General features: G+C 38.8%; 1 long non-coding RNA gene across 1 annotated transcript; it reads left to right on the top strand.

The window, feature by feature from the left end:
- Positions 1 to 8,811: 8,811 nt before the first annotated feature.
- LOC119765293 lies at positions 8,812 to 10,921 on the top strand. Its single transcript, XR_005276625.1, has 3 exons — positions 8,812 to 9,004; positions 10,205 to 10,298; positions 10,389 to 10,921. It is a non-coding gene; the product is annotated as an uncharacterized LOC119765293 (long non-coding RNA).
- Positions 10,922 to 21,747: the final 10,826 nt, after the last annotated feature.

Raw genomic sequence — 21,747 nt, 5'->3', positions numbered from 1 at the left:
ATTCAACGGCACTGGCTGCAGATTTGGAACCACTCGAACAGATCCCGCTCCTGGCGACGCCAAAGCAGGAAAATCCACGTCCGTGAAAGTTGGTGGTGTTTTGCGATGATTTGGTTGGTGCCTCGTCGTCGCTTGCTGCCGAATTTTCACAAACTCAGCTCGTTTTGGGCAGCTTCGATTCTTAGTCGAATGGTCGCCGCCGCAATTGAAGCATTTGGCTTCGATGTTCTCGTTGATTGTTTCGCAAGCTTGAGTTTTGTGCTCACCTCCGCAGGTTGCACAACGACTCTTGATGAAACAGTTCCTTCCACCATGCCCAAACTGCAAACAGTTCGAACATTGCGTCACATCACGGTGCAATGGACGATAACGTTCCCAAGTCACGATGATGTTGAAAATTGCCCGAACTGCTTTCAGCTCAGACGGCGTTGTCGATCCTTTCTCGAGATGAACCAGGTACAGTTGATCACGATACTTGATGTCCTTGTTGTGTCTCGTCATCTTGAAGACTTCGATTACGTTCAACTTAAGAGTTTTGAGCTCTTCTTTCAGCACACTCACATCCATGTCGTACAGGCCTCGGAGGACCTGTTTCATGGGGCGTTTACCTGGATCGTCATGGCTGTAGTATTCAATCTTTGTGTTGTTCAGGAAATCCCGAACGTAGTTGTAATCCTTTCTGGTAGGTAGCAGAATTTTGAGTCCATCAGCACACAAGCGAATGGAAGCTCGTAAAGCGCCAGATTTGATAAATCCGGTCAGCCACTTTCGCACCGAATCCGATGACGATGTTTTCACAAAAATGGGTGGCAACTTTTCCCGTCGTTCAAATTCTTCCTTCTCGCTCACGTCCACAGGAGGGTAGCGAACTGGTTTCCAGACAATTTTTGAGCGTCCTTGCTCAAACTGCCTGGCTTTGCAGGTAGCGCTTCGGCATTCTTTAGCTTCTTCAAATCTGCCGATCCTGCTGGTGAGGACCGCCTCTTTTTCTTGCCGTGAGGCATTTTTGCACTTTTTAAGCACTTTTCAGGAGCTAATATCCAGGAGTACCTCACTGATCGGTGGTCCACAAAGGAATCCTTGACAATTTTGTCAATTTTGTCAATTTTGACAATTTTGACAATTTTGACAATTTTGAAAATTTTGACAATTTTGACAATTTTGACAATTTTGACAATTTTGACAATTTTGACAATTTTGACAATTTTGACAATTTTGACAATTTTGACAATTTTGACAATTTTGACCATTTTGACAATTTTGACAATTTTGACAATTTTGACAATTTTGACAATTTTGACAATTTTGACAATTTTGACAATTTTGACAATTTTGACAATTTTGACAATTTTGACAATTTTGACAATTTTGACAATTTTGACAATTTTGACAATTTTGACAATTTTGACAATTTTGACAATTTTGACAATTTTGACAATTTTGACAATTTTGACAATTTTGACAATTTTGACAATTTTGACAATTTTGTCAATTTTGTCAATTTTGACAATTTTGACAATTTTTACAATTTTTACAATTTTGACAATTTTGACAATTTTGACAATTTTGACAATTTTGACAATTTTGACAATTTTGACAATTTTGTCAATTTTGTCAATTTTGACAATTTTGACAATTTTGACAATTTTGACAAATTTGACAATTTTAACAATTTTGACAATTTTGACAATTTTGACAATTTTTAGACAATTTTGACAATTTTGACAATTTTGACAGTTTTGATAATTTTGACAATTTTGACAATTTTGACAATTTTGACAATTTTGACAATTTTTAGACAATTTTGACCATTTTAACAATTTTGACAATTTTAACAATTTTGACAATTTTAACAATTTTGACACTTTTGACAGTTTTAACAATTTGGACAATTTTACCAATTTTGACAATTTTGACAATTTCGACAATTTTAGGATTTAAAAATCCTATTTTTGTTTTAAATTACAACTACAAATGGCATGCTAGCGAATTTTTCAGATCATTCTTTTTTATTTTCAAGCTTAATTTTTTTTTTTGTTTTTAATAAGCAATCGAAACGCAAAATAAAGAAATGTGTGAATTCAATGAAACCCTCGATGTACCAAGACAGTGTTGCCAGATAATCGAACACCTTTACACCGCGAGTTATATTTTCTTATGTCTGCGCAACTATGTTCCAGAATCCCTCAATATACGGCCTTTGCAAATCTCAATAATTTCACCTAAGAAACAATAATTCAAGACAGTGTTGCCATGATTATCATTTTTTTTTTTCAATCTGAAAAACACTTTTCAACGTCGCTTAGGTCAGTTGGTCAGTGCCATCTCAGTTTGAGTTGGGGAATGTCATCGTTAAGTGTTTTTTCGTAAGTGATCATATCTTTTGACAGGGTTGCCAAATGTTCATTATACTTCACTTAATGATATAATAAATTCAGTCAAAATAATTTAAAAAAGAAGGTTTCAAATTTTATAAAATTTTACTTTTTATGTTTCGACTCCCATTTAAGAGCAACTCCCCACCGACTCAAAACGAAACCAGCGTTCGTCCGCATCCCGGTTTCAACCGAGCTGGCCAGGCAGCAGATGTGCAGCACCCGAGAAGCGAAGAGATGTTCTTTATGGTGAACGATTATTAATGGGTTACGCGATCGCGCTTCACATTAAATGATTCACGCGCGCCGCTGCTCTGGCTCAAAATTGCCCATCATTTCGGGGGGAGATTTTTTGGAGCGTCTTTTTTTCTGGGCGATTGTTGGAATTTGCGCGCAAAATTTGTTTTAATTATTAGTTTCAATTAAGGTGGCAGTAGGCGGTGGCGGCGTACGCCCGCCACGGAGGTCAGCACTGGTATCAGCGCTGAACTCTTCGGTCGCCGCCTACTGTTGATCATCAGCTCACGTCTGACGGTTCTCCGGAATTGGAAGGGAGGGTGGGGGAAAAACGCAACTGTTCAATTCAATCACGCATTTGCTGTTGCGGTGTATAAATGTGCAATTTATTTTTATTACCATTTATTTGCCTATTTGCGGTCAACGGCGGAGGGAGAAATCCTCTTTGACGTTATGGCCAATATGGAGGACGAGCAACACGCTTAAAAAAGAGTATGCACAATAGCCACAAATTGTGGCGGGGAACAATGGTCGCGACTGGTGAAGAATTATGTGGCGCCAGTCGCGAGCATTGGCACGTGAGTTTTTGAACTGCGTTTTTTTGCCATTCAACCCAACTAATAAATTTGCGAATGCTTTCGACGAATCGATAACTGCGTAAAATATGTCAATTGCGTCGATCGCGCGATCGACGAGCGATCGCGAAACGGCTTTCCAACTCAACTCTCCAAACTGACATTGTGATCTCACGATCGATCAAAAAATCTTAACCGCGATTTCTTACAAATAAGTACAGCAAATTCCATTCCCCCGTATAAAGGCTCAATCGCAGTATGCCGCGTCGTCGTTTTTGGCTCGCTGGTATGCTCCCCGCTGCCGTTCATGGCTTGCTGCTCTGGCCAAATCCAGCACCGTTCTGTGCAACATACACCGCGCGTCGAAGAAAGTGATGATGAGCCTGCTTGAGAGCTCGAGGAAGTCGCCTAGTCGCGCGCGCGCACGATTGAAATAGATTGCAGCTGACAGGCCGAACATAAACAACATGTCAAATCGGAGAGGATCGTGGAGTTGCCCTGGCAAGGTACTTCCTGCCGCCACCGCCAGACTCTCGGCGTCCGAGGAGCCTCTACCCGTTGAAGGAGAAGGATTCTCTCAAACCACAAACCACACAACCTGAAAATGTAATGATCTTGTCATTTTTGACAGTTCTCCTGCGCCGTTGCGCCTCCCCCAAGGGGAAGAGGCTCCCTACCCGGCATGTTACAGGCAAGCCTTATAAATTGCACTGCGTGTCATTGTCGTCGTCGTCGTTGCCGTCGCGTTCTGGCCATATTTGGCCAACTTGCTCATGTCCAAATATTGCGCGAAACGCGTTGTACGACGCGAGAGTCCAGTCAAGTCCTCTGCCGTTGAGCCCTTTTCGAGCGAGCGAGCGACCGACCGAGACTCCTTGATCGGCTGTAACAATAGAAGCCTTATGGGCACAAAATCAATGCAAGGTTATCGATCGAAGCTGGCTTTGCTCGTATATGGCGCATGAGGCGATCTGGATCCAAGTTGGCTGGCTAGGCCGGCTAGGACCGACGACGACCAGATGATAACAGTTTTCCGCAGCCTACTGCGCGAAACCCCACAATTAGCCGGACCTTAATCGATATCGCGATAACTCGATAATTACCCCGGCGAGGAGGAGGACATCAGGGAGGCCTGCTCAAGTCGTTAAGGGGTTTTCATTTAACGACATTTTGCGTGGGGAACAAATTTGGAACACGCCGAGCTAGGTCTCTGCGATCCAGCGCACGCAAAACAGCCACACACACACACACGGGTTCTTCCGTTAGCAAAGTTTAACGCATCGCGAATACGTAAGTAGCTCCCTTCAAACGCACAATGATGATCGTGTGTACGTAAAAACGGCGACAAATCGGGTAGCATTCCTTAAATATTCTCACATTTCATTAGGGTTCGTTTGCGACCGAGCGTGTGACGGTTGTTTAGTGAGAAAATTTGACGGAAATACGATGACTAGGCAGATTTTTGAGAATTTTGTAACAGTCTTCAATAGAAAAATAAAAAATGTATTGAAATCCATCGATAAAAACACTAAATTTCGGCTCACAGCAATCTAAATCGATTTCAACGAATCATGTCAACGTTAAACTTAACGCAGTAAGCCTGGCCCTTTTGACCAGCTTCAAAGTATTTGGATCACTCTCTGCCAACTCTCGCGAAATCGGACAAAAAAGGCCTGACCAAAGAGATTATTTTTGTCCATAAGCACGAATTCGAGGTTAATTTTTAGATGTCTTGTGACGTCGGGGCTGTACGACCCCTAATATTTTTGAAAATGAGTAAAATGACGAAATGTTGATGATTTGGAAATTTTGGCTTTGATATACAACTGGATGCCCACAAAATTTTTCATATCGGGTTTTCTCACAAAAAAAATGATTTTTTAGTTATTTGACTGTAAGTTTTTTTGGGACATGACATTAAAAGGGAAATATTTTTTTAACAAATCTGTAATAATCCAGAGAGGTTTTTTTCATGTAGAATAAAATGTTTCATTTAAAAATTTCGTGTTTTTTTGTAACTTTACAGGGTTAATTTTCAGAGTGTTTCAATGTTCTACAATATTGTTGAGCAGACAAAGTGATTTAACGAAACAAAACTCAAGTAGGGATCCTAAATAGGAAGACTGGTCGAAGTAAATTTGACGTACCCAAACCCCCAAACAGACACGAGTTTGACGTATCCAAACGAGCATTTGTGCCTTTACGCCAAGCAACACTTATCAGTGTTGCCAAGCTCAAAACATACGTTGCCAGATCGATTGAGCAAGCTTAGACTAGTCTCCCTATTTAGGGTCTCTAATTTCAAGGCCATCCGCGACAGACAAGAACGACGACACCAAAAGAAATGCAAAAAAAAGTTTTTTTTTTACTTTTTTTTAAGAATTGAGATAAGGCAACATTCTTATATTACGTGACGCAGTTGGGGGAGGGGGGGGGGTCAAAAATCCAATGAGCAGACAGAGCGTATCCACAAAAGCCGCCACAATACAAAATTCGCCAACACAGTTAAACGAGACGTAATCCGTGGTTGGTTCCCAATCCCCTATCGCGTTCTTTCATTGCCGTTTTTTCTAAGCAAACAAAACAATATTCGGCGAGTGTACGTGAACGAAGAAAAGAGAAGGCATAATAGAAAAAGAATGCTCTTGCTGGCAATCAGTAGATAAAGGAAGAGAACTTGCAAGTTATAATCCCTCTGATTACCTCGAAATCACCAAATGATATTTTTTTCTGTCACTAATAAAAAGCATTTTTTTATAAATCAACAGTATAACTTCCAACATTTTTTTTTGAGATTATTTCCATTCCTTAAAAAAATATTTTGCAGTAATTCATTCAAATAAGAGCAAAAAGTAAAACTTCCAAAAATATTTTGAAAAAAAAAAATACATTTAAAATATTTTGTGAGTAAGACCGTCTTCCGATTCTTATTATTTTATGGTTAAAAATAACTTATTCTTGATTTTCATCAAAAGTTTGGTGAGTGTTTGTTTCATTCTTTCAAAAATAAACAGCTCTTTTAAAGAAAGTAGAGGTGGGCAAAAAAAGATGGAGCCGCTCAAAGAGCCGGTTCATAAAAAGAGCGAACGAACCATGGCTCACAAAAAAGAACCGCGGTTCTTTTTTAAACTCCGGTCATTTGAAAGAATCGTTTCAAGTATGGTCCAAGTTTTAAAATTAACTTGTTATAAATATAATTTATTGAATTTGTAACAAATTTGTATTTGTAAAAGTTGTTTTTGAGAATTGAAAATACAATTTCAAATATTTCAATGATTGTTAAAAATTACTTTTCAAGTACTTTAAAATTAAAACGGCTTGTTAATGAGGAGCTATTTTCAGAGCTGTATCATCATATTTCATTGGGGAGTCTATAGCAACTTTCTCATCAATATATATTGAAAGACTCTCAATAGAATTGATGTCAATCTTTGAACACCACTTAAAAGTTTTCAAGCATATATATTCAGTTTCCTCCTGCCCGAATAAATTCCTCCTGTCCGAATAAACTTCAGCAGGAAAAGAATTAACAGAATATTTTCTTTTAATAAAATATCAGCATAAGTTAAATGTTCGCAGAAATAAACGCCATTTTAAAATTAATAGCAATTTCTTCAAAGTCCTAGATTTAAGTTTGGATGCAATTTAATAATTCAAACGTTAAGGTTCAAGTAGAAATTTTGACATAGAGATCGCCAAGATTTTGAAAAAGAGCGAAAGAGCCGTTCAAAAGAGCGGCTCTTTTTAAAGAGCGAACGAAAATGAGTGGCTCCTAAAAAAGAGCGATTTTTCCCACCTCTAAAAGAAAGTCGTATTTCTAAAATATTTGGCGTGTTTTTTTGTCATTCCGTCATCAGGGGTGCCATTGGGTCTGGGAGTGCGATTGGGCCATACAAATTTCATCATTTTTGTATGACCCAATTTCACCGTGATGACGGTTCTTTAAAATTACACTATTTTTGCTTGTTAAAATTTTTCTGAGTTTTTTCATGAGCAGTTCTTTAAAAAAAGGTGTAATTTCTAAAATATTTTGTGAGTTTATCCGTTATTAAAAAAAAACTTTTCTGATCGTTGGAATCATTTAGTTCTCAACATTTGAAACAAAAAATAAATGCATTTTACACTTCAGTTGTTTTGAAATCATCTATTACCGAAAAAAAATATTTTACGAAAACAAAAATTTCAGCGAAAAAAACTTCAAAACTATTTGTACCAGCCTAAGCAGTTCCGAAAAAGAGAAAAAGTCTGACTTCTTAAATATTTTTGCAGGTTTTATATCCTGTTTTTAATCCATCCTTGACAGTAGTTTTTCAAAATCTGTCTTTTTTTCCTTTCTAACCCTCTAAATTTAATAAAATGTAAGTGAAAAAAAATAAAGAAATTAAAAAAAATCCGTACCAGTTTTGCAAGTTTCTCATTCGGATTTTATTTTTTTATGAAAATATATTTAAAAAAAAACTTTTGATCTATTTTTCTTTCGACTCTTTGTCATTTCGACCTTTTGTCCACTTTCGTCCAGAGGATATCAGATTGACTGCGCACATACACTAAAAACTCTGCAGGAAAATGTCAAACGTTTCCAGTGAATTAGTTGAATTTCTTCATAATATTTGGCTCTCGTAAATATTTTACAGCTTAAAGATCCGTTTCACCTTATATTATCCATGCACATTGAATGTAAACATTATTTTGACATCTAGTCGAACTGTCAAAATCGCTAACTGTCATGATTCGAATTCCCGTAAACAACACTTAATTTGTTTTATCAATTATTTGGATATAAGTTCGCATTATGTAAAGTGTTGTTGAAATTTCAACATCAACTTTCATTTAAAGTTTGTTTGAGCTGTAGTTAATGTTAAATACAATTTATAATTTTAACGAAATTTCTTGAAATATTTCATAGTTCGAAGCATGGGAAGGCAAAGCAGAAATTATGCTGTTTAAATCTAGCAAATTTATATATAAACTATCGATTGCATGTAACAGCGATTATTCAATGTAAATTTATTCATCAAAATCGAGTAATTCGAAGTGTGGAAATCAGCTTTTACTGTCCGTTTCAATTGAAACATTTGGCTATTTTGTGCATTGAATGACTGTTCAACATTGTTTACGATTGAAGAGAGTGGGTGTCCGGAATTGTTATACTGATTTCATTTGTTCGGCACAATTTAGGACTTTAGTGGGTAGTTTGGCATGCAAAGGTTTTGCAAAGAACACTCGATTACAATTGTAATTGGAATGGATGGAGAAGGCAAAATAGACGCCAAAGTTGCCACTATATTTTTCGCGCAGGTCGTACCCAAAACAAAACTATTATGCCGGAAGTGGTCCTTTCGAATCTGATGTTTATGCGTGAAATCAAATAACGGGAAGATCATCAGGACTTCCAACGATATTGAAACAGTTTGAGCAAAATACTCAAATACGCATCTTTGATCAACTTACTCATTAATCAGAATGCTGCAGATTGTTATTCTTGCTGGCATCAGGAGCTGTCTTTTACGGCAAAATAGACAGCTTTCACCTTGCTGCGGCGGCAGCTTCCTCCGTCGTGTCCATTTGCTCGCGTTTACTCCTTGTTCACACGGACTGGAAGGAAGGCAAGTTCGTCAAAGGCAACGGCCAGCTATGTTCCTTTACACATCGGCGCTGACCCGGGCTGTAGATTCCTCAGCGTAGGCCGGCAAATCATCCGGAACTGCTGACCGATGGAACGGTTGCTGCGGAAAATGTTGTTCGGTGAGGCCAGTGATTCAGTTCGCCTTTTGCAGAACTCAACATACGGACCAGGTTCCCGTTTCGTTCCTAATGGTAAGAATTCTCCGTGTTATGGCCATCCTGGCAAAAACTGGGCGATTTTGTGATGGGTACTTACGAAATAGGGGAACTATACCCTTTCTCAGCCTATTTCTATTATCGGCCTATGAGTACTTTGATCATGAATTACAGCTTTAATAAAGTGTTTTTGACTGTTCTAAAGTAATAAATAGCTCAAACAAAAGTGAGCAAGCAATTCTCCATTGTTGATACATCTGAAAATATTCATTTAATAGAGGAAAACAGCAAAAGTGATGATAATTGGTCGAACGGCTTAGTGTGATTAAAATGGGCATATTTCCCCTATCTTTTGATTTTCAAATTAAATTTGACAGAACGTTGAAATTGTCGGAGTACACGGTAAGCTTTAAATATCAATATTCTTTAAATTTGATTGGTTTCCAACTCCGACAAGCAGAGTAGTCTAATTTGAATAGGCTACAATTTAACCCCCAGTCACGACGTTCTAGCAGAGTTCTAACACAAAGCTGGATATTCTTACAGCACTCAAGCAGAAATCTAGAGTAAATTTTCAAAACAACCTATGAGTCATGGTTTTCCTATGCAGGTAGGACCTTTTGAATATTCAATCTAGAAATGTTCAGGATTCTGATAGAACCAACTCTGCTAGAATATTTCGTGATTGGAAAAAAGTGAGTCATATTCTTGAAGGTGGCTATTTCGAAGGTTATTTTTCCAATTTTTTCCTTCTCTGTCTAATTCGTTCTCTTTAGTACCAGTAAACTCTCTCCCCATTTTGAACAAATCAGCTGTTGAAAGGTAGTCCATATCTCAGCTCAGGATAACAACTGCACCAATGTAATTGTTTAAGCAACCTAATAAAATGAAATGAAATGAAATGAAATATTCTTGAAGGGGATAAAGGAGCGTTCTTTTATTACGTAACAATAAATATGTTTTTTGGACCCTCTTCCCACTCCCTTGTAACAAAATATAAAATGTCCATACATTTTATTTAATAATAGGGAGCGTAACACAGGTTCGCAGGTTGCTAAAATAATACAACCCAAATTTGTGATTTCAAGCCCTCTTCCCATACAAATTTAAATTTATTTATATGAATTGTTACGAAGCTCCTCTTCCTCGACTTTAACTGCGTTACCGTGATCTGGGCGAATCGAGACATAGGGGCAAATCAGGACAGCTGTTTATCTAAGATTTCCAAATTTACAGGTTTTAAGTGGTCTAAAAGCCGACAGCTCGTAGAGATAAACGACTAACGAGCCCATCGTGACTGGGCTGTAGACCTGATTTTCCCTTGTTGACGGTACGTAATAAATAAACTTTTCCTTTAGAGATAGTAATGAAATGTCATAGTAGGTTTTATATTTTTATAATAATTTAATTAATTTTTCAGGAACTCTTTCAATAATGTGCCAAAAAAAAATCACAAAAGAATAGAAGTTCAATGGACACCTGAAAATGTAAAAATGTTCCAAAAATTACTAAAGTTTAACGATGAATTTAGGCAAACTAATTACCCCTTTTTCTAGAGCTTGGGAGTTTAGGTGATAAAAAAATAGGCCCGTTGAATCGATTGTGCATACTTTTTAACAAACCTTAAATTTAAATGCGATCAATTATGTAATAAGTAATAAGTTGTATTTCAGCAAAATTGAATATCGCGTAAGTTTAATTTTTTCATGTTCCGTTACACTTGTATGAGATTTTAGAGTTCACTAGGATTGGGACCATCCATAAACCACGCGGACACTTAAAAAAATAAGAACCCCTTCCCCCAATCCCCTGATGTTAACAATAATTGTTCATACAAACAAAACTTTTCAGTATGCAGCGTGAACATGTCTAGCAAAATAATGCAAAAGGGCCGTTGTGGGCTTGTAACCAAAGAGTGAATCTCTTTCATGTCAGATGTAAGCACCCTCTTTGTTTACAAACACACAATGGCCCTTTTGCATTGTTTTGTTAGATTTTACGTAGTGAACAATTGCAACCACCTCCCTCCCTAAAGTGTCTACGTGGTTTCTTTTACAACTTTTCAAGTTATCATAATTGGGTCCTAAAATGAAGCTTAGATTGCTGATATTATTGTTTACAGCGATAAAGCTTATTTTTCTTAGTACAATGACCCTTTGTACGAGTACAAAGAGTTTAAAATGGATTTTTAAATCAATTTTGAAAAATTAACCTCGCGGTCCTTCTTGACAGAAAAGCTCCTACTTGACAGCTCGTTCCAAGGGGACCATAGTTGATCCATCGAAAAAATGTTGTCTTGTCAAACAAAATTTTTTCATTAAAATGAAAAAAACTGATCAGAAATGGTTTTTAATCGTGTTTTTTACCGTTGTACATAAAAATTGACATAGGACTTTAGTACCCAATTGCACTAATTGTAAAAGTGTGTTAAATCAAACTGGAGTTGGTGTTATGCTAGTCCCAGTGTACTAGTGGACTAACATTATGTACCCTAAATTGAGTAGGTGCGAAGCAAACACCAACTCCGACAGATTCATACCAGTCTACTGTTTTTTCATGAACGTGCATGTTATTGAATTTCAAATGTCAAAATTTTCAAACAAAACAATGTTTTTGGTGCCCAAAATAAATCTGCCAGTTTTGTTGGATTTAGTAACAAATGCTAAATCTGTTTTTTACACTGGTTCAGGGTGTTCGTGTGGAAGGTAGGTGAAAAGACTCCCTAGGGAATGGTAAATTTTTAGAGTACAATGAAAAGTTCGCAAGAAGTCCACGGTCGGGCGCCGAAAAGTGGAGAAGATCGAGCCGGAGTCACAACAGCCAATTAGGAGGAATTGGACAAAAGATAATTTGCTCCCAAAGGTAGATTCGTCGGAACCGAAAACGGATAAACTCTCCGCAACGAGTAGAATTCCAATAGGATCGTGTCGTCCAACGAATACGCAACCTAGCCAGGATTTGTGAACAGAAAACAACCGGAAAGTGATCATATTTGTAACCGAAATCATCGTCCTGACTCGTTTAGATGCTTTACAGATCCGAAACGTGGGTGCCTTAAAGGCAACGGTTGCTTCCCCCTAGATTCTCTGTGTTTAATCACAAATATTTATTTGGTTTTAACGGTGTTAATTAGTGGTGTCTAAAAAAGCACGTCCAAATATTTAATTCCCACGAGACTGGAACCGTATTGTTAAACTAATAATTTTGGTGGATCGTTTAAACCTTTTCGTCGCACAAATTTAGCACACATGCCAGGATGATATTTGGCAAAGAAAAGTCGATCCCCGCTAAACTTTTCCCCGATATGAAATCTGGAGTTTTTTTTGAAAAGGACCAATAAACCAAATTTTCAGTTTTTGCTTTTTGGGTGTTTTTAAACATTAAACATAATAAAACATTAAACAATAATCCACCAAAATTATCAGTTCAACAATACGGTTTGAGAGTTCTTCCTCTTCCCAGTGAAAAAAAAAATGTTGGATTTTCGTGGCAAATTTTTTAATACCGTTGTGAATTAAAACAAAACCTAAAACTTTGATTTGAACTTTTTATTCCACTTTTGGACCTTGTCCATCAGGAAGGTTGGACACAATGAAAAATCATGATTTCTATCTTGAATTTCCAGGATTCACCAGTCTGAAGTGCTCGCATGGCCCAAGGAGCCTGGACATAATACGAGACAAGTTTATCTGGGCAGTAGCTGTAACCACGATATGATACTGGCCAGATTCTAGACCATCCGTAAAACAAGTAACGGTTCAGGGGCCGGGAAGAAACATGTATCTACGTATTGGCACGGAATCATTACAGACTGTCTAGGGAAACAGACTGGCCAATGCAAAATAAACAGGCACTGGCAACGTATGTTTTGCGCTTGCAACACTGCCAGTTTTGCTGGGTGTAAAGGGCGGTTGGTGTCCAGCGCGTTTGGTGTCCAGAAACATTGGCCAATCTGTTCCCTAGACAATCTGTAGGAATCATCCCTGTGGTGTATTGATGACGATTGGAAGATAAACCGTAAGTTAAATTTGTGAATTATTTTTAACAGTTTTGTCATGCTCATGCTCCGTTGAATTTTGAGTTCGATGTAGTTTTTTTAATGCTTATATTTCATACTGTGTTGCTGTACGTTGCTCAAAGATTATGCTTAAGTTAGCTGATACATAACGAAAAGCATAGCTTTTGCGCAATACAGTAAACAATGAAACATAATACGCATTGAAATTACATCGGATTCAAAATTTAACGGGGTAAAAAAAATTTTTGGCTTTTGTAAAATTACATCGACTTCATCGGAAAATTACATGTTTCTGAAGCTATGTTTGTTCGGCACGTTTACGACGGATGGCATTTAAATTTACAATGAATTTCATGTAAATTAGCATCATTAATGACGTGCACTTTTGGTACATCATAAATGATGTAAATTTACCCAATTATTTTTTTCTGTGCATAATATTTGGCTCTCGTAAATATTTTACAGCTTAAAGATCCGTTTCACCTTATATTATCCATGCACATTGAATGTAAACATTATTTTGACATCTAGTCGAACTGTCAGTTCTGCTGTTTTAAATATCGCTAACTAACGTCATGATTCGAATTCCCGGACGCTTCGAAACCCGGACACTTCATCTTGTTTTATCAATTATTTGGATATAAGTTCGCATTATGGATGTCAAAACTGTGTTGTTGATGAATTTCAACATCAACTTTCATTTAAAGTTTGTTTGAACGCTGTAGTTAATGCCAAAACAATTAAATACAATAAAATTATAATTTTACCAAAAATGCGAAACATTTCACTTGAAATATTTCATAGGCGTTCGAAGCACCGGGAAGGCAAAGCAGAAATGTATGGGTTCGATTTCCTTAAATTCTAGCAAATTTATATATAAACTATCGATTGTTTTGATGTGAACAGCTTATTTGAGACCTAAAGAATGCCATTCACTAACATTTCAGTCCAAATTTGTGCGATTCATAAGCAAAATCGAGTGTCCGGAATTCGAAGCAAAAGTGTCCGGATTTCGAATCAGCTTTTATCAGTGTCCGGGATTCGAAGCACAACAAGTCATTTTAATTTTGAAATTTTGATGAAAAATTGTTAAAAAAGACATATTTTGCATGCATTTTCTTGAAACTGACTGTTTATACTACATCCTGATGATGTTTCTACATTTTCAACTTGTTACATGATTTTTTGCCAGCTATAACAAAAATGATATGCTACTAAGTGTCCGGAATTCTAATCATGACGTTATTTTCACTGAAAATGGAAAAGATACAAAAACTTACTTCAACCACCAGAAAGTATGATTCAAAAACCTTTCTGAAAACATGCCCAAGATGCTCCCAGCCGTTCAAACTGCACATCTCAAAAATGCAAAACGTCTTTCCTTCGACCGACTGTCTTCCGTGATTTTCGCTTCACTCCGTTTCGCCCCGTCCCGTAGCGGTCCGTCCGTGTCGTTTTCAATCATTCGCTTATTTGGATCTTTTCATTATTCATTCGTCCGTTTCTCGGTAAGTTGCACCTTAAGCCTGTACTTACCTCTTCTTTTACGGGGCGGCTACTGTTGGATTCGGTGGAAAGTTTTGCGTTTGACAGTTTGCGGCGTGACATCTTGGCTCCAAGGTCAATCAACAAAGAGGTAACGTAAAATTTCAAACTGTCAAAAAGAGGAAATTTGCACTGCTAGGTGGTTTGACCTTTTTGGGAAAACGCGTGAAGACAAATTTTCCTGTTTTGCGGCCGTGCCGCGGCGAAACTGCTTGTTAATCTTATCACCCCTGTTCTGACGCCTCTCCCGCGAGGTTCTTGATGGCCGCGGCCACCTTTTGGTTCCCTGCGCGCCCGTCTATCGCAACCGTCGGATCTCTCGCAGTATGATGATCTGCGTGTGTTGCGCCGTTCAACGCCTCATCGATGACCAAGGTGGTCGCCTGGTAGAGGTGAGGTGGCGACACGGAGTCGGCACAGAGCCTGCCACGATCGATTTGCGCTACCCCCCCTTGTCAGAAGGTATTGTGCTTTTGGTCCGCTTTTTTGCGCACGTTTGACAAGCGAAAAAGACGCGTACGCGATGCAAATGACGTTTCATCTGTTGCTTCTCTCTCTTCCTCTTTTTTTTGTGATCTCGCGCAGAGATGCTGGGGCTCTCTCTCGCTCTTTTTCGTTTTTGGACGAGAGCTGGTGGCGGCCGTGCGGCGGCGGCGGCCGGTGGAAAATTATGCAAAACATATGCGTCGAAACATTAGAATTACGGGAGGATAATGAAGACGCCCCGGGGAGCGCCGGCCGGGCGGAGAAAATTCGCACCGAAAGGCCCCCTCGGCGGCGGTGCGGGCTGAGTTGCCAGGGGTAACCGACCGCTGGCCAGCTTCTATTCTGGCAGCATGTTTTGCGTGGCCTACTATGCGGCGGCGGCGCCGCCTTACCGGTTTTGGGGATGACGTCGCGCCGGGGAATTGTTATTATCTCGATTTTTGTTTTGTTTTACCTCTTGTGTCATAATTTCCTTTTATGAAAAGTGCGCGTCAGTGATGTCTGAAAGTTATCACACAAAAATGTTAAAATAAATTTCAAAAAAAGAAGGACAATTCAATTCAAACAAAAATTCTAAGAAAAAAATCCATCGTTTTCATCCTAATTCTCGCAGTTATTGTGCATCACTTGAAATTCTTCAAATGATGCAATACCATAACTAGCTCAATCAAAACTATCGTCTCGTCATGAATGGAAAAGTCTCGGAAAGTCCCCAAACTGGAATTCACCGCGCGCCAAACATTCGTCATGCCTGCTGCATCAATCCAAGTTGGCGCTGGCCCAACACGCTAGCGCGCAATCAATCACACTGATCCAGTTCTTGGCTTGCTGCGATCTCTTCGGATTCCTCCGAATTGACTCGCGCGATCGACTCATCGGCGAGAATCTCGCGAAGTTGTGTGAGTGAGCGACGAGAGAGTTTGCAAACGTGCGCTCTCTCGCGATTTGCAAGCGAATGCAACTTCTCGCGATTCTCGCGAGAGAGCGACTCGCTAATTTTTGCGCATTAGACGGTGGACCTTTTTTTCAAGCTGCAGTCGCGATCTAGGAGTCTGGGAGGAACGAAAAAAAAACGATCGCGAGCGGCCCTTCAGGAATGCTTTACGTCACCTAGTAGGCGCTGGTGTGTTGGTGTTATCTTGATGAAGATGCACTCGCGGCAATTACTCGCGACGACGATGATGATGATGACGAGCTGAGCACATGATTGTAGGGGAACTATACCCTTTCTCAGCCTATTTCTATTATCGGCCTATCAGCACTTTGATCATGAATTACAGCTTTCATAAAGTGTTTTTGACTGTTCCAAAGTAATGAATAGCTCAAATAAAAGTGAGCAAGCAACTCTCCATTGTTGAAACATCTGAAAATGTTGATTTAATAGCGGAAAACGGAAAAGTGATGAGAATTGGTCGAACTGCTTAGAGTGATTAGAATGGGCATATTTCCCCTAATTGCCGCTCACCTCAGCCGTTCGTCACCGTGTCTCAACGACGGGAAGATCTCGGGAAAGGGTGCGAGCGAGACGGACAGACAGACAGACAGCCAGACTCAGTCAATACACTCGGGGTAATTACATGCGGTGATTGAAATATTTGGGATTTTTCTGCTCATGGCCTGCTTTCTTGCCGCAGCCAAGTCTTGGAGGTGTGTCAAGAGGGTCACCCTGAGATCGATCGTTCGAGGGAGAGAGGAAGCGAGAGAGCGAAATATTTGTCACCTTCGCCGTGGACTCGCCCTTCAGGGTTAGGTGCGGTTTCAGCGCAAGAATGCGTACTTATCGGCATGCTAATTAGCTCCATGTTCTCCCTCTCGCACGCTGTCTCGCGCTGCTCTTTTTTTTTTGCGATGGAATGTTTGTGAGCGCGCGCACGATGATTAATTGTTAATTACTTCGTCGTAGGTTTTCTCTCTCTGTCTCGCATTATCTCCGCCCGTCAATTGTTTTTAATTATTTATCTGTGTGTGGCGCACATTGGGTGCATATGGGCGCAATTAACGTATAGTAGGCGCTGCCCGAGAGTCCTCTCTCGGCTGACGGATTGGAACTTGACATTCGACCCGCGCCGCCTGCTTCGATCGAGGAACGGTCAACAACGGCGCACGACGCGACGCGGCGGTGACAGTTGGCACGAGTGTCATTTTTGCATATTTTAAGGTGGAGGAAGATATTTTTGGAATTTTAATTATTTGGGTAACTGTCAAACACTAGAATTTAACTTCAATTCTAAGAAGCTGAAACCAAACATAGACCGAACTCGGTTTTATAAAACTAGCATTTTCCAGTCATGTCACGATCGGGTTGTTCCGCTTGTCGAAACCACAATGACTCATGTCGTACGATCGGACGTGGACACGTGGAATGACGGAATCGTGGTTTGTACAGAGAGCTGAATCGATGCTTGATTTAATTTGCAGCTACATGCGAGCTGGATCCGGAAACGTTAAATATGTTGATATTTAAGCAAAATTTTATTCGACCTAAACAAAAATTATCAATTCTTCAAAATTTAAGAAGATGAAATTCGAAAAAGGTTATTTTTTAACATTGAAAATCAGTACCTAACCTCAACATTTCATTCCAACCACATTCTGCCACTTGTTTGTCACTCCTCAACTGCCAGTAATCCAAGCAACCCTGGGTTTTTCCCCACTCCCAATTCGCCGCGACGCCACACTTATCGGAACCACGGCCTACTGGCATCATGGTTGACCAGCCAGCTCTATCTTTCCAGCAAGCCCTAACCCATCCGCCAATTCTTGACCGCAAGCCCCGGCGGACAAGATAAGCCATATCTCTCGCTTACCCCGGGGTAGAATCCGCGTGGACTTATCTCTCCCACACCGGTTTGTTATTTCTGCAATCGGCAAATGACCTCGTTTTGGGTCCTCCACGCCGACACGCACACGCACATCCGTGCCGAGGTCCGGGCGCCGCCACCCGGCCGATATCAATCATCATCAACCTCGATAACCCGGATCGCTTCGAGGGTTTTGTTGACGAGTTCGAAAACGCACACACACACACTTCTCAACCTGCCGGAGTTGTGCCATTTTTGACAGCAGAAAAATTTCCCTGCTAAGCGACTGTTGGTTTTTGCTAATTACTCCCTTTTCGAGCACAGGTAACTAGATCGCTTCCCGGGTGGTGTCAAAATTGGGGGCGTTCCGACCGGGGCTCAACTTCTCCTCACCTTCGAAGGTCGAGTTTATGGTGTGCCCTAATGTTGGAATTTCCGACTTTTGCAGGTGCGATCGGCCCCCTCCGGCCTACTGCGATGCGCGCTGAGCTGGGGAATTCCGGAACTTAGCAACCACCGGCACCTACCCGGTCTTAGTATTTACTCTGCCGCCGGGTAGTTGCCGGGTGGTGCGAAAATTATGCAAATTAATCGAAGTAATCTGCTTCCACGAACAAACTGCACTCAATTATGGGCACTCCAAGATGGCCGACGACGACGACGGGGTGAGAGGTATTAGTTTTGTCTAATTTAAATCGTTGAGCATCGACTCTGAGCAAGGTAGATTATTTTACGGGGAATTTGACGCATTTGGGATTTTCCCGAAACTTTGTCTAGCTACTATTCACGCGGGTAGATTATGACTTGTTAGTAGTTTGGAGAGGAAACGGTTTTGTTGGGAAATCCCAATGTTGAGAGTTTACTAAGACTTATAGGTAAAAAATATCTGAGTTTGATGAATGTCTTAGTAGCTTCGAAATGATTTTGTGGAATTATAAACCAATGAGTACTGCTAATAATTTTATCCGGAACTGTTATCTTTTGAAGAACACTTTGAATATTCTTGAATAAAGCTGTCACGTTGACAAATGAGATGACTTTTGATAATCACGAGTTGGATTATTTCCCACATGCATTTCTGTCAAAACAAAATTAACATTTAAATAACATGTCGCTTTGCCAAGAGTCACGATCTGTTCGTTCTTAAGTGACACCGACGTGATGTTGACTGGAACTTTTTGCGTTTTATTTCGAACTGTCAAAGTAAAATTAATTAAAATGATAAAAAAAATTCAGTTGACTATAAAATAAATCAATAAAAATGCATATACAATTAAAAATATTATTTCTTTGATAAAATCTAGACTTTTTTGATAGGGTCCTATAAACAAATGTAAACATTGAGTGTATCCCGCTTACTCCGATGGACATTGACATAAGATGTGAAAGGGATACACTCAATGTTTACATTTGTTTATTGGGACTTATCTAATAAAGTCAAGAAATAACTGTTGGTACTGCTGATTGTACTTGTAACTAAAATATAAAAAAAACCAAGCAAATTTACCACCTTTTTCTTTCATTTACTATTTGAATTTTCTACGGGTACTTATAAAGGATTCTAAAGCAATGGTATTTTTTTAAATCACTACTTACATTTCAAAATGGCTTAAATTTGACTATTTGACCTTTTAAAATATAAGTCGTGTTTTTTTTTTAATAAAAAGTTTACAAGATATCATTAATTGGAAATTGAGGGCCGAACCATTTTTTTTTTAATTCTTTGCAAGGTTTAATCTCAGAACCAACACCGAAAGTCGGATCAACAATGTCCATAAAATAGAATTTTCTCAGTTTTTCAAATATATATTTTTGTACAGATGAACGACGTCCATTGGACGTGGATAGACACTAAGCTAGTAAATTTAAAAAAAAACTATTTTTTCTGAAAATTGCTTAATAAAAATGGCTTTTAAAAACCCAAAATTTCCTTTTTCAGGTAATTTTTCAATCTTTTCTAAAACATAAAATTTTATCAAAAAGAAAATAATAATAACTTGGTGAAAAACTAAACATCTGTAAAACACTAAAGCTCACAAGGTTATATTAAAACAGATATAAAAAACGTTTCTTAATCCACCCATAGGTGATTGGTGCCTTCGTAACATTTAGAGGGTACTGCTATCCAAAATAGATACAAAATGGCGGACCTTTAACTGTTCTACTAACTTGATTTATTATTCATACCATCATCCCTGAATTATGAAGATCTGACTATCCAATGTCAGATCTTCATAGTTCAGGGCACTAATGTGCTTATAACTTTTGATAGGGTTGTCAGATTTTCAATCTTTTGAACTCGTTTCAAAGGTCTTTTGATCACCTTTGCAACGACAGGTAGCATGATAAATCCGGATAACGTTTTCATCCAAATATCTGAGATCCGGCCTCTAAAAAGTTCATAAATAACACTTAAGTGCTTATAACTTTTGATAGTGTCGTCAGATCTTCTATCTTTTAAATTCTTTGGAAAGGTTTTTTCAATACCTTTCTAAAAATGTATAATATGACAGGGTTACTTACAAAAAACACCCTTTTCACAGTTGTCCGGACTTTTGACAAAATTGTTTTTTTAGCATAACTTTTGAAGTACCTAACTAAACTTTATAATTTTCAATAGCGACTTATGGGACCCCGAGAAGGATCAAAGGAGACCAAAACGGTCCAAATCGATGCTGCCAGTGCCGAGATAATCCAGTGCAATTTTTTTTTATCAACATCCCACCACACACACAGACATTTGCTCAGAATTTGATTCTGAGTCGATATGTATACATGAAGGTGGGTCTAGGAGGTCGAATTAAGAATTTCGTTGTTCGAGTGATTTTATAGCCTTTCCTCAGTAAGGTGAGGAAGGCAAAAAGAAAAAAAAAGGTCAAAATTGATTTTTTGCCATTCCGTCGTGAAACTACTTACTTTTCCTGTCATTCTCGAGCGACGAAACGGCCTACTATATGAGGAATGCAAAACCGAGGCGTGCATAACCGAGGCACAGAGCTTACGGGGTTTTGGCTGTATGGGAGACATTGGCTTTATTCGTACGAAAAATCATGCAAACATCAAAAAATTATAGTGTTTTGAAATCGGGATGATGTCAGCTATCCATTAAAATTATTATTTCATGAAAATTTTCACAAAAATACGTATTTTTCCTGTATTTTGAAAATACATTTTTTTTCTCTAAAGAAACCAAAAATATATTGTTATTGCAATATGGGTATCAAATGATCAGGTTTTTGCCTTCCTCACGTTACTGAGGAAAGGCTATAAAATCACTCGAAAAATGAACTTCTCAATTAGACCTCCTAGACCCACCTTCATGTATACCTATCGACTCAGAATCAAATTCTGAGCAAATGTCTGTGTGTGTGTGGTGGGATGTTGATCAAAAAATTATCACTCGATTATCTCGACATTGGCTTAACCGATTTTGTCCGTTTTGGCGTCATTCGATCTGTCTTGGGGTCCCATAAGTCGCTATTAAAAATTATGCAGTTTAGTTAAGTACTTCAAAAGTTATGCTAAAAAAACGATTTTAACAAAAGTCCGGAAGATTATAAAAAGAGTGGTTTTTGTTAGAAAACCCATCATGCTATACATTTTCAGAAAGGTATTTAAAAGACCTTTCTAACGCGTCCAAGACATAGAAGATCTGATAAATCTATCAAAAGTTATTTACACACTTTTTGTGGCCGGATCTCAGATATTTTGATGAAAATGCTGTCCGGATCTCTCATGCGACCTATTGTTGGATAGGTATTTGAAAGAGCCTAACCCTATCCCTATCCAAAGTTATAAGCACTTAAGTGTTATTTACGCACTTTTTGCATTTTGGATAGCACCCTTTAAATGTGAGGAAGGCGCCAACCACCTAAGGGTGGATTAAGTAACGTTTTTTCATACATTTCGGATATAATAACAAATTTAAA

This window comes from Culex quinquefasciatus, chromosome 1 (assembly GCF_015732765.1).
Source record: "Culex quinquefasciatus strain JHB chromosome 1, VPISU_Cqui_1.0_pri_paternal, whole genome shotgun sequence".
Lineage (NCBI taxonomy): Eukaryota > Metazoa > Arthropoda > Insecta > Diptera > Culicidae > Culex > Culex quinquefasciatus.
This window is presented reverse-complemented; position numbering and strand designations above follow the sequence as displayed.